At 37.0% G+C, this 14,044-nt stretch overlaps 1 long non-coding RNA gene across 1 annotated transcript; it reads left to right on the forward strand.

Moving 5' to 3' along the window:
- Positions 1 to 299: 299 nt before the first annotated feature.
- On the forward strand, positions 300 to 7,056 carry LOC138331638 (uncharacterized). Its single transcript, XR_011209712.1, has 3 exons — positions 300 to 478; positions 629 to 727; positions 6,964 to 7,056. It is a non-coding gene; the product is annotated as an uncharacterized lncRNA (long non-coding RNA).
- Positions 7,057 to 14,044: the final 6,988 nt, after the last annotated feature.

Consider the following 14,044-nt stretch of genomic DNA (forward strand, 5'->3'; position numbering starts at 1 on the left):
CGTCTTTTAAAGTTTTGAAGAAAATAAATCTTCTGGTAGCCTCCATGCCTTTCCTGTGTGTGTTTCTATTGACAAGTTAATCAGTTTAAAAGGACGTGCCTATTTCTGTGTTTTGTCTGGATAATCATATGAGGTATTTCCCCGAGGCTTTTCAACCTAACAGAACAAACGTATCAACCTAAAACACTACAGCCTTGTCTAGTGGTACTGAACTGTTGTAAAACCTGTCGTTTGATTTTTACGCTTACCTTATTGACGATACAGGTAAATACCAGTCCACCGACCTGCCCGAACTTCCCTATGCTTTGTACGGCCACAACAAAAACAAACTTTAAGACTATACACTAAGGACCTATTACGTCCCGAAGTCTCTTCTGTGGAGTGTGTATTTCCATTGAGGGCTCATCCCTTGTATTTGTCATTTCCTTGGGGCATCTGTCAGCAGACGTCACACACTTACAGACCACATCACACGTGTGTAGGTAATACACATACGTCTATGTATACTGCGTATGTATTGATGTGTTAAAATGAAACTAATTACTATTTTCTCTATACACCTGTATTGATGTCCTATATACTTACATGTAAAGTGAAATAATTGAATTAAACTAGGTTGTTTTTGTAGGTCAGAGAGGCAGTAAGGTTTAAGTGTACAAGTCTTGTCAACTGAACCATATATAAGTGGTGGATACATTTCTGCACAAAAGAAATTCAGTTTCTATCAGTAAGTATTTACAATGAAAACATAAACATACTTTGAATCATGCGGATTTGTTTTTGATTTATATGTAAGTTTTTGTCAATTTGATCGAATGGCGAATACTTGACTGAATTATATCATAACACGTAGGCTACGCACGATTCTAATACAAGTAAGAAACATTTTAAAACTTGAAATATTCACAACTTCAGGATCACTTGGACAAGTAAATTAAAAATAACCACCATACTGTTCAATATATTCCGATATGATTTTGGCTTACCTGTTTTGTTCTGCGACGGACGTCTCCTGAAATCTACTGCAGCATTGCACATATACTTCTAGAGATAAGCTTTCTTTACAGTCCACTAAGACAACTGCACTCTACTCTATACAAGTATTGATTCCTATGCTATAAATAATCTGCCGACAAATAAATGGGAGAGTTAAGTTTGTGATGCCGTTATAGTTCACTTCCTGTTTATTACCATCGACCGTCATAAGGTCAAAGGTTAAGTTTTAAGTTCAATCACTCTATGCGTAGCAAAATGAAACTAGGGCTATATGTTTTCCAAAACGCAGGGGAGTGACACAAGTATAAATACTCGTGACATCACAGTAAATTTTTAAAGCAGATTGTCACGTAGTTACTTCCCACATTCCCAAAAGCTATGGTCCTTATATATATACACAGAAAATGTTAGCAGTAAAAATTCAAAAATTAGAAACATTTATTTTCACGAGACTTGTTTGATATAGCAAACATACAAGTCATGCATGTCGTAGTTTGACCAGAAATACGAGAAATATTCCCGTTACCATAATTTAACAGAATGATGTTGATTGAGCAATTGATTTTTGAGATTTGAATTTTGCATGTTGACGGTTATCGAACGTAACTGTAAGCGCCACGTGTAAACAAATATACTTAACAGAATAAATTTAAAAATAACTACATAAGATTTTAAAATAATTATTTTGAGCAAATAATACTTTAAACTTTAAAGCCTAATCTCACTTTACCCCTTACTGAACAACTCAACATGTAAATTACATATTAATATTTCTTCAGGTACTATTGAAGAGCATTTGTGTAGTCGAGAAGTGTAGCTGAAGTAATCTTATTTTCGCTAAAGCAGTTTGACATGTTAGTTTATTAGAAAATAGTCTTTTAAGGATGGCTTCTCGTATAGGTGGTTTATGTTAGCGTTTTTTGGGAGACTGCAGTATATTGGTGCCGCGACTGTATCTTATAATGGAACTCATGCATTTTTTCTGCTATCATACTGTCAAAGACACAGAGAAAGCACAACTCCTCATTTTCAATTGAAGGTGATCTGATTCCTCACATGATTCCTGTGGAAATTAAATATAATTTTTCAGTATACAGTTTTTTCCGAAAGATATACTTTATAAGTTGTATACAATTGAACAGTACTCACTTCTCCGTCGTCCGTCATCGAAATATCTGTGTCGATTTCAAAGAAACGAGACAGGGTTTTTGACTGGCAGATTCCCTCTCTCCTTTGCCTAAGTCTGTGAGTCTATTTCCCTGTTGAAAAACGTCTTTGCCCAACAACCCTGTATATCTTCCGTATGAAAATCTGTTCTTTTACAATCAATAAACATGATCTATTAACCTTTTACACACATTTGAATTTCCTTGATTATTTGATTTTGGTTCACGTCTTATTAACAGCCATTGCCATTAATTCGTCAATCAAACTATAATATACATGTATTACACATGTGATAAGGAGAGGGGTTCAGAGATGTAGTTACTATCAATATTAACTTGTTGTAGTATATTACCCAGTCAGCACTTCTACTCAGATTGACAACAGTTTCAAACTATACGAGCGTCTAATGGCCGAGAGCCCGTTCCACTTATGTGTCTACGGTCGCTAGGGATTCTGGATCTCAGTTCGGACAGGGGAAATCTCAAGTGATACCCAGTGATATGTCTTTATATCTCGTCCGATCTGTCCAATACCTTTACGTGATTTTTGGCGGAATTACATTACATGTATTCATCCGCGCAAGTGACGTTATACTTAAACTGGTAAGATACGGGAATTTGCTTATTTGTTTGATTACATTTACGTCCTATTAACAGCCATGGTCATGTACGGATGGCCTTTCATGTATGAGACGTGTTGCGTGAGAAGTGCGGGTGTGTGTTTTGGTACAATGGTTTATTCGTGTTGTGTCTTCGTGAAATAGGGGAACAACTGTGGTCCTTTTTATCGTGCTATATCACTGAAGCATGCCATCGAAGACACCACACAAGCACACCCCATCCGCTTACATTATACTGACAACTGGGGAACCTGTCGTCCCACTCCCTTTATGCCGAGCGCTAAGCAGCAGTTTGAGTATAAAGGTTAAACGTTTTTCACGTTAAACGTTAAATGTAACATCGTTTACGGGAAAGTAACTCCTAATAGACAATGGTGTGTCTTGGCAAAGGGACAGAACCCAGAGTTTTCCTCACAGGGGCGAGCGCTCAACAGAAGGCCTGAAGTGAGGCGGTGTCAAGGGAGGTGTTAAGAAGATTAAAATAAGTTAGCAAGAAGAGAAAAGATATGATCCTTTACATGATCATATGCGATAGGGACAACAGGTAACATTTTAACACCCTAGCTGTAGGGACGATATATAGGAAAACGCTTTGATTGTATCCCAAAAACAAGGAACAAAATATATGCAAAAGAGGAAACCAACCAAAAATCGCAATGTCTGTCTCTAAAATAGGTTTGTTTGATTAAATTCGCCTAATTCAATATCACAAACGTGGTGGTTCAAGAACACTTTGTTGTTTGGAACAAAAGGTGGGACAGCACAGCATGGGTGCTATTCTAGGGCGTTACACACCATGGATACGAACCTTAATTGAACCTTGATTGAGATACCCCATCCTCGATATTCCCGGGGTTACTTTTTCTGATGTTTTATCCACTCCTGACTATCTCATAGCAAATCGGAAGGCAACAGAAGACACAGATAACTTGGTCTTTTGATGTACATCAAAATAATCGAATAATGGTACATTGTGGTTGACTGTACTGTGTTGTTTTGAAATCAAGTGTCGCTTTTTCTATAAACTTCAAAGGAATTCTCTGCAGGCAAGTGAATAGTCATTTTTTGCCCTGCAGGTAGGGCGTTAGAATTGTACCTGCTGCCTCTATTGCATGATCGTTAAAGGGGACTCAATTTAGGATCTTATTTTTTCTCATCTTCCTACCAGAATTTATGTTTCCCAATGCACCGCCTCACTTTTTGCCTTGAGTTGAGCGTTCGCCACTGTGAGGAAGACTCTGGGTTCTGTCCCCTGGCCGACATACACCAAAGTCTATAATAGTGGTAGTTTCTGCTCCTGCTTAGCGCTCAGCAAAGCGGGAGTGGGACGACTATTTCGCCCGTTGTCAGTATAATGTGACCGGGTGCGGTGTGTTGCTTGGTGTCTTCGGTGGCATGCTTCAGTGATGTAGCACTATAAAAAGGGCAACAGTTCCACTATACAAGGAGACACAACACGAACATACCGCAGTCTCCCAAAGCACCCATCTCGCACTTCACACTCGCTACACACTGCTGCATACATGGGAGGCCTTACTTACATCACCCTGGCTGTTAATATGACGTTAAAATAATCAAACAAAAAAAACTTGATCTGCCTTCAGCTTTACTATGATATAGTTCAGTGGTGTATATAACATCAATGATCGTAACCATGGGATATCAAGGATGAGATAACCCAATCTCGATGACTTACATGGTAATATATTTTATGTTATGTGTAGATATTGCCCGCATATAGACACATTTAACGACCGGACGTATCCAAGCGATATACTGCGGTATGGGGAGGTGTGAAGGTATACTAAGACTGTGAAAATCAGCTACAGTTCACCAGCTAGTATCGCAGAATCATCGTCATGTAGGTGTCATTTGGTCTGAATATGACGTTTGTGTGAAATTTGTCAGTGGAAGACTGCATAGACTTTGTAGTATTCAACATGACTGGAATGCTACTAGATTCTTATAAAAAGAACTTGCATGTGTAACATATTTGTGTTACAATAAGTTGTTTGCTTGATTCGATTAACGCCCTTTTAACAGCCAGGGTCATGTAAGGACGGCATCCCGTGTATGTTGTGTGTTGCATGAATGAAGTACGTGGTTTGGTTTAATTAGTTTAACGTCCTATTAACAGCCATGGTCATTTAAAGATGCGTCAGATTTGTTGGTGGAGGAAAGTCGGAGTACCCGGGGAAAAACCACCGACCAGCGGTCAGTACCTTACAATTGCCCCACTTTGAATGACACAGAGGTGGAGGGCTTGTGGTAATATGTTGAGACATCTTAACCACTCGGTTCCTTTAGTACGTGTTTTGGGAGACTGCGGAATATTCATGCAGTAACTTTTTGTTAATTGGAACTCTTGCCCTTTTTAAATATCACTGAAGCATGCTGCCGCAGACACCAGACAAATAATATACATACGTAGTTAAGAGTATTGATACTAGTATACAAGAGTGTGTCATTAATAGTCTATTTGAAAAAGAAAGTGAATAAATATTCCTCTAATATAACATCACCTATACTCGAGATACGTTTACGACGGGGGCAACTGAGAGCAGGATCAAAATCCGTTAATTAAGGAGAGAAAATCCAGAAAGAAACAAACCATAGATGTTCTAGGTCCCCTGACCAAAACACGCTTATAAGGTTCAACCAATAGTGCTTACAATTGGCCACAGATTGGCTGGAGACATAACTGGTTTATACTGGAGTCTCCCAAATCATTTTCCAAACTCTCATCCGAAACAAATGGCATGTATGGGAGTAAGGGTAGGGTGCATGATTGGTTGTGCAGTGAACGTCTTTAAATGAACTTAGCCGTGAATAGAACGTGCAGCTTAATCAAACTTCCCTTTAAAGCGGCGTAGTGTTGCCTTGGTTGAGACAGCAACTTATCATATCTTGTATGCTTTCAAGTTATCAACACCGAGTTACTTTACTTGGTATAAACATAAAGTTCATTATTCATATATCTTTAACATAAAATATTCCTAAGATCCAACCATGTATGTTTTTGTCGACATTCCCTTATACGCGAACTTACATTCAAGAATATTGACATACAATGTATCCACAAACATCTTTGAGTTATCGCCCTTTGATCAACGATAGTGACGTTATGAATATGAACAACTTACGTTTGACAAAAATGTTAACGAAGTAAAGGTCACCAAACTCCACAAAAAAGACCATCCGAATCCCCCATGGCAAACCTCGTTTTCGGTTCATATCCAAAATGGCCGCCATAACTATACGTTTAATGTTGATATAGACATATTATTGGAACTGGTTAGCCAAGAAATATCATTGAGATACTAGAACTAACTATTTCAGATTAAGAAATCGTTGGTAATAACTTGTGACTTATTATGTATAGGATAGTCTTTTGTCCGTGCGTTGTGGCTTTACCTTGGACACGATAACTTATGTAATAAATATAAACTAAGATTACAGAAACTTTGTAAAGCTCAACTACAGTACTAGTAAGATCTCTGAATTCATTTCACTTGTTCGACAATTACAATGTACTTATAGAGGTAATGCCCTTTTCCATAGGCCCTGGAGATAGGGCGTTAGAATTGCACCTGCTGTCCATATTGCATGATCCTAAAAGGCGACTAAGTTTAGGATCTTATCTTTTCTCTTCTTCCTAACTAGCTTTTTTCTTCCTTATGCCTCCCTTCGCACCGCCTCTTTTTTGGCTTTGGGTTGAGCGTTCGCTTCTGTGAGGAAGGCTCTGGGTTCTGTTCCTTGGCCTAGACACACTAAAGTCTTTAAAAAGTGGTAGTTTCTGCTCCTGCTTAGCGCTCAGCATTTAAGGGAGTAGGACGACTGGTTCGCCCGTTGTCAGTGTAATCTGACCGGGTTGGGTGTGCTTGGTAAAAAGGACCCGAGTTCCACTATACACTATGAAGTGCGGATGGATTTTTTGGGAGACTGTGGTTATAGTGCCTAATCATATATATATAAACTTAAATACATTAAAGTTCTAATTCAACTTTTTTGTACTGTGTATACATTGAATTACCTTTCATTAACTTATTTTTAACATTTGGAGACAATGTATTTGGTTTTCTGTATAAACGTAAGGAGTTGTCTTGTTGGTATATATTTTAAAGATAGCATTACTCTTAAAGCATGGAATTGGAACGATTATTGTATATAATTTTGTGAAGGTTGTGGTTGATCTGGATGAAATAGAGGACATCTCTTTGCCACTGTCAGTGGAGTCCATGGACCAGGGCGACTCGTTCCAAGGTCAGTTTAAATTTTAAAATCAATTGGAGTCATTTTTATGAATATCTACAGAAGTCATCAATCTGCAAATGTTCTCTCTCTCTCTCTCTCTCTCTCTCTCTCTCTCTCTCTCTCTCTCTCTCTCTCTCTCTTTGCATGTTCTATGTTTGAACTTTTATGTCCACTACATAGCAGGTTTTAAACAGTATCTTATTTAGCTATTATCCATGGAGATACGACTTTACCAGCGGTTGTAAGTTGGAGAATTATTTGATGATGGTTTTCTGTCATTTGTTGTATTTTGGTGTGTCTCGGCCAGGGACAGAACCCGGTGCCTACCTTATAGGGGCGAGCGCTCAACAGAGCCAAAAGTGAGGCAGTGTCAAGGGAGACGTTAGGAAGAATAAAACAGATAAGATCCTTGATTAAGTCGTCCTTTATGATCATATAATAGGAAAAGAAAGTACAATTTTAACGCCCTACATGCAGGGCCGAGAAGGTGTAGGGGAACACAAAGAAAATAGATTAAAATATTAACGGATTATGATTCATGTCGGAGGGAAATACAGTACAAGACATCAGTCACAATACTGGCTAAGATGTGCAAAAGCAGATTGGTATTAAACCATACTGTGTAGATGAACTTACAATTTTAAACTACTATAGGAACCGGGTCAGGATCCATGAGCAGCTTCTTGACCTCCCCATGATCCTATATTCGGCTTATGTGCTAAGTTAAAAAACACTTACGTTTTCAAAACTATTGGAAATTTTAATTTACAGAATGCATGTTTACATGAGGATAATTTGTTCCGATTTTCATTGTTATGAGTGATAGACATAGACAGAGATTGAGTTGGTAACGGGTTTTATGAGTGCTGTATAAAACATAAACTGATTGAGGTGTAGTACCACTTTCTAGCCAAATAATAATTATTGATGAACAAAAGAAGCATAACAACATTTAGATTATTAGGTATCTACTTACTGTACAGTTATAATAGATTTTATCACGAATTATCTACCCATTGTGCATGCTCGGATCCAAAAATTGATTATCGATCACAACATTTAATCATGAATCTATGTAAATGTTGACTTGTTTTCATGTATGCCTCTTTAAAAGTGAAATTCAACACGTAAGTTAATTTGGTTCTTTCTAAATGAGCCTTTTTCGTGGCAAAAAAAGGGGAATTGTATAAAGGCATACGGACGGTACATGCCATCGCCAGGAAAGTCACAGGCGGCTTAATTTTTACTCCAAAAGCTAAGCGGTTATCGCGTGTGCATTCTCCTAAAAACGAGCATTAACACCAAAACCTTTATCATTTGTTATCACATATACATGTAGTCCGAACTTAAATTATACCTAACAACGAATTTATCTGGCTTGTAACAGTATGAATTACATTACATTGAATTATGCCCACTTCATGGATTTTTTACTGCTATCATGTTATTTATATTTATTAGTTTTATAACGTACAGTGGACGCCGAATTACCGTCGTAACGTAATATATTAACTAAGAACGCAGAATTGGTCAGTCCAGAAAATACCAGTCTCCCAAAACACGCACCACGTATGGGAGGCCGTCCATACATGACCCTGGCTGTTAATCAAACAAACAAACAAACAAACAGTAATCAATACGATTTAGGCTGGAAATGAAGGTTTCCGGATTATTGAAGGTTCACCGTCATACACCATGAAGCAAGTTAGATATATAGGCCGTAAATGTACGTATATTGGTTCCACTACACAGGAAGACACAACACGAACATACTGTTGTCTCCCAAAACACACGTCTCGCACATCACACACGCTACACACTGCATACATGGGAGGCCGTCCTTTCATGACCCTAGCTGTTAATAGGACGTTAATTAATCAAACAAAATGAACAAACAAAAACGCAGGTAGGGCATAAGAATTTAACTGCTGGCCAAATTGCATTATCATAAAAGGCGACTAAATCTAGGATGTTATATTTTCTCTTCTTCCTAACTAACTTTGTCCTTCCAAATGTCAACCACCTCACTTTTGGCCATCCGTTGAGCGCTTGCCCCTGTGAGGTAGGCTCTGAGTTCTGCCCCCTGGCCGAGACACACCAAAGTCTATAAGGTTGTCTAAAATGCGAAACGACGGAACACCGGAACATATTAAGATACGGAACTAACATGTCCTCATAGTCACGGAAGAATTGATGGTTAACTATAGTTAGTTGTTTTTATACATTATCAACGAGTATCTTAATGTAGTTTACTATGTTGTACTTCATGTTGATTTCTTTTTGTGTGTGTGATGTTGTGTGTTGGGTGGCGAATGTGTACTGCATACATATATACACATGTATCCTCAACTGTCTAAATATATCCTTTTTATATGGAACTTGTTGGGAATGTCATCAATCTTTTTGAGAATTTATCATATAAGACTTTCCTTAAACCTCAAATATTGCCCCAGTAAACTGTGAGGGTTTATGTTTGGAAAGTTAACGATGGGATGTTAAAAAGGATGCAAGTGTAAATTTACTAGCCATAGATATAACAATTGAAAATACAAGACTCATGTTGGTTACATTGTACGGTCCATATAATGATAATCCAAACTTTTTAAATACTGTTGATACTTATCTTAGTCATTTTGATAATACTAAATATATATAATATGTGGTGATTTTAATCTCGTTTTAGATCAATAAATAGATACAAATAATTATTCTACGTATAATAATCCTAAAGCAAAAAATAGAGTTTGAATTCTTATAGAAGATCATAATGTAACCGAATGCTTTCGGGTCTTACATCCTAATTTACGGAGGTATACTTGGCGGAGAAAAAATCATATAAAACAATCAATATTAGATTTATTTTTAACATAAGAAAGTTTATTAAACCGACTTGAAAAATGTAATAAATCCATGATACCATAGCTTCAGTTAAATTACAATATTACAATATCTATTTCGGATGAAAATTTAATACTAACTATTGATGTTCAGTTATTTTTGGAAATTTTATTTATGGAAATCCGCATCACCACATTATCCCACGCAGCATATCGTAACAAAGAGGCCCAAGGGCCTTTACGGTCATTTGATTACCTTGGCAATAATCATATAGGAAATTAATAAGATATCGTGTAATGGTAGCGATTTTCAATTTGGGATCAACCAAAGATGTAACAACCCACTGTCAGGACCATGTCAGGATCATTTCATGCAAGTTTCAGCCAAATCGCACCGGTAGATCTTCAGAAGAAGTTCAAAATGTGTTTTCAAGATGGCGGCTGTGGTGGCCATCTTGGATTTTAGATCAACCCGAAAAATAACAACACTTTGTCGGACCATGTCAGGATCATTTCATGCAAGTTTTAGCCAAATCGCACCGGTAGAAGTTGAGAAGAAGTTCAAAATGTGTTTTCAAGATGGCGGCTGTGGTGGCCATCTTGGATTTCAGATCAACCCAAAAAATAACAACACTTTGTCGGGACCACAATGTCAGGATCATTTCATGCAAGTTTCAGCCAAATCGCGCACCGTAGAAGTTGAGAAGAAGTTCAAAATGTGTTTTCAAGATGGCGGCTGTGGCGGCCATCTTGGATTTTAGATCGACCCTGAAAAATAACAACACTTTGTCGGGACCATGTCAGGATCATTTCATGCAAGTTTCAGCCAAATCGCACCGGTAGAACTTGAGAAGAAGTTCAAAATGTGTTTTCAAGATGGCGGCTGTGGCGGCCATCTTGGATTTCAGATCGACCCGAAAAAATAACAACATTTGTCGGGACCATCAGCTCAGGTACCAATCATTTCATGCAAGTTTTAGCCAAATCGCACCGGTAGTTAAGTTACTTGAGAAGAAGTTCAAAATGTGTTTTCAAGATGGCGGCGGCTGTGGCGGCCATCTTGGATTTCGGATCGACCCGGAAAAATAACAACACTTTGTCGGGACCATGTCAGGATCATTTCATGCAAGTTTCAGCAAAATCGCACCGGTAGAAGTTGAGAAGAAGTTCAAAATGTGTTTTCAAGATGGCGGCTGTGGCGGCCATCTTGGATTTCGGACTGGCCCGAAAAATAATAAAACTTGGTCAGGACCATCTCAGGATCATTTCAGGTAAGTTTCAGCTTAATCCCACTGGTCAAACTTGAGAAGAAGATTGAAATGTGAAAAGTTTACGACGGCGCACGGCGGACGGTGGACGGCGCACGACGACGGACGAAGCATAATGGCTATAAGCAAACTGATAAAAAAGAAAAAGAATTGATTAGAGAAATAAGTATTTTAGAATCAGATGAACAAAATACAAATAATCAAAATAAAAATTGCAAACAAAAAACAAGAATTAGAGAATATAAGACAGCAAAAAATGAAAGGCAACCTCATCAGGTCAAAAGTCATGCAGATAGAGGAAGGAGAAAAACCTACAATATATTTTTGCAGCCTGGAAATAAAAAATTACATTAAGATGAGAGTACACTCAGATTTTTGTGTTATATCTCCATAACATAAAAAATATTCAAATTAATCCTTATAATTCAATTCAATAAAGATAATCTCTTCAATATTCGAAGTTCATTTTGGGACTCTTTTGTCTATGAAATCATTAAGCCGTCATCTCAGCCAATCAGAAGCAACGTCACAAACGGCAAGGCCATTTTTTCCTTTATGGGCTGATAAATTTAATTTAAGCCAATGAAAATGCTCGTAACAGGCGAAATTGAATTATTGTAAGTTAACAGACGAAGATAAAAATGTATCTGAGGGGAAGTTATCTGAAATAGAAATATGATATAAATGGAGGTTCCCGAACAAGTGACTGTTGTTTATCATGTTTATCTAACTCGAGTTAGTTAATTTTCAAATTTTGAAAAGACACGAGCTTTAGCGAGCTTAATTAGTGCTTATCCCATAACTTTAATAGCATCGCCATACCGTCGGAATCAGTTGATGCTACTACACATACAACCAAATGTATTGCGTCATCCAAATTTGGCTGACATAAAATATAGTGCCTAAACAGAGACATATTTATCTGATGAGCAAACTTCAAATTGGCTTAAAAATAGTTATAGATGCAATTTAAATATATTTTTATTACATTTTACAAATAATCGTAATAAAATTACAAAATATTTCTTTGTCTCAAAATAGTACATATCGGTCTGCGCAATCACAAAGTTGTCCATCGAGAGGATTATGAATGAGCTCTGGACCTAGAAAGATTCAATAATCGGCCGTTTCATGTGGTTTACTGGAGTGTAGAAATTATGTATTGTTATGTTGAATGTCCCTCCAGAAATTTGTCCATTCACGATACAAGAAGGTAAACGTTTCCGAGGATTTTGCTGAGAGGCATGTGGACTCTGTAACGGTGGAATGTTGATAAACTGCTATGGCGTTACTAAAACCGTTTGAATGGCCGGCTTGAACAAAGCACTGGTGTTGGATTTTCCTGATGCCAGTACATTCGAAATACCTCGCTGTTGTTGGAGATTCATTGAGGAGTATGCGTTAATACTTTGCACTTTTTTGTGACCAGATATCTGTAAAAATAGCGTAAAATACGAATTTGTGAAATGCTTTCGTCGAATTGTAAAAAAATCACGAAAAGAATTATGTTGTTGGAAGGATGTAATAGATATCTACACCAAAATTCTTAAAATTGGAATGTTTTATTAATATGTTTTGGGATATATGTTCTGAATAAAGGTAAACAAAACGTTTTTAATTTTATTGTTTATCAGTCATTCTACATATATTTCAAATTCAATACCTGCATGATCTGTGTAGGCGCAACACCGCTTTCGTTAAGTTTCTGAACCAGGTATTTTCTAGCCGAATGTATTTCAGGCGTTTCCCACTTTCCCCTTTGGTTTTCAAACCTGTTATACGACATTTATTTCATAGTGTTAAATGTATATCAACATTTCAGTACGATACTGTATATTTTACAACTCGGTCGAAGGGAGACTCGATTAGAAAACCTGCTTTTTTATGGAAATCATACACTTGGAGAATTTGTTGACTTCAACAGGCTGGCATTTGAATCATTTATCAGACTTCTTGGTGTTTTTGTGGCTGTATAATATGGAGTTTCTGGATCACTGTATGTTGCCGGGCGGTGGTCACTGTATAGTTTGTAATATGATACAGGACAGAAAAGGTTTTTTTTTTAATTTTGGACCAAGCATCAAACAATGGATCAAAACTTTTAACAAGCATACACAATCAGCAATATTACAAAGCGGCTTTCTTTCAAACTTTTTCCCAATTAATAGAGGTTGCAGACAAGGTGATCCAGTATCTCCATATACATGTATCTTTCTGATTGTTGCCGAAATCGTAGCTATTCTAGTAAAAACAATAAAAATATAAAAGGGATAAATATTGATAAAAAGGAACATAAGCTTTCAGTTTGCTGATGATACCTCTTTCATCCTTAATGGTTCATTAACGTCATTTAAAGAAGCATTTGATACTCTAGAGCGATATGCTCAGATTTCAGGACTTAAGTAAATAGGAAAAACCTCAGTCATTTAGTGCGGAAGTTTATCATCATAGATGGAAATTACATTGGGGGGAAACAGAGTTTACCTTATTATGAATAGACTTTTCGATGAATTTAGATATTTTGCCTGAAATGAATTATACAAAAGCAATGTGAAATATTGATAACATTTTGAAACAATGTTCACGAAGAGTATTAACACCAATAGGTCGAATAAAACACTAGCTATCCCAAATATGAATCATTTATTTATATCTTAACAAAATCCAAACGGAATTTTCATTCAAACACTAAATACTAAACTTTTGAACTTCATTTGGCAGTCAAATATTGGCAAAGTAAAACAATGTATTAAATGTAAAGATTATATTGAAGGAGGATTGAAAATGTTAAATGTAGAAAATTACTGGACTTACAGTAAGACAACATGGATCATGGAGTTCGGAAGTCACAATATAATGAATGGATCAATGTTTTTGAAAAGCAAAACTGTAATATTAGCTAC

The sequence above is a fragment of the Argopecten irradians genome, chromosome 9, assembly GCF_041381155.1.
Source record: "Argopecten irradians isolate NY chromosome 9, Ai_NY, whole genome shotgun sequence".
In the NCBI taxonomy this organism is placed as follows: Eukaryota; Metazoa; Mollusca; class Bivalvia; order Pectinida; family Pectinidae; genus Argopecten; species Argopecten irradians.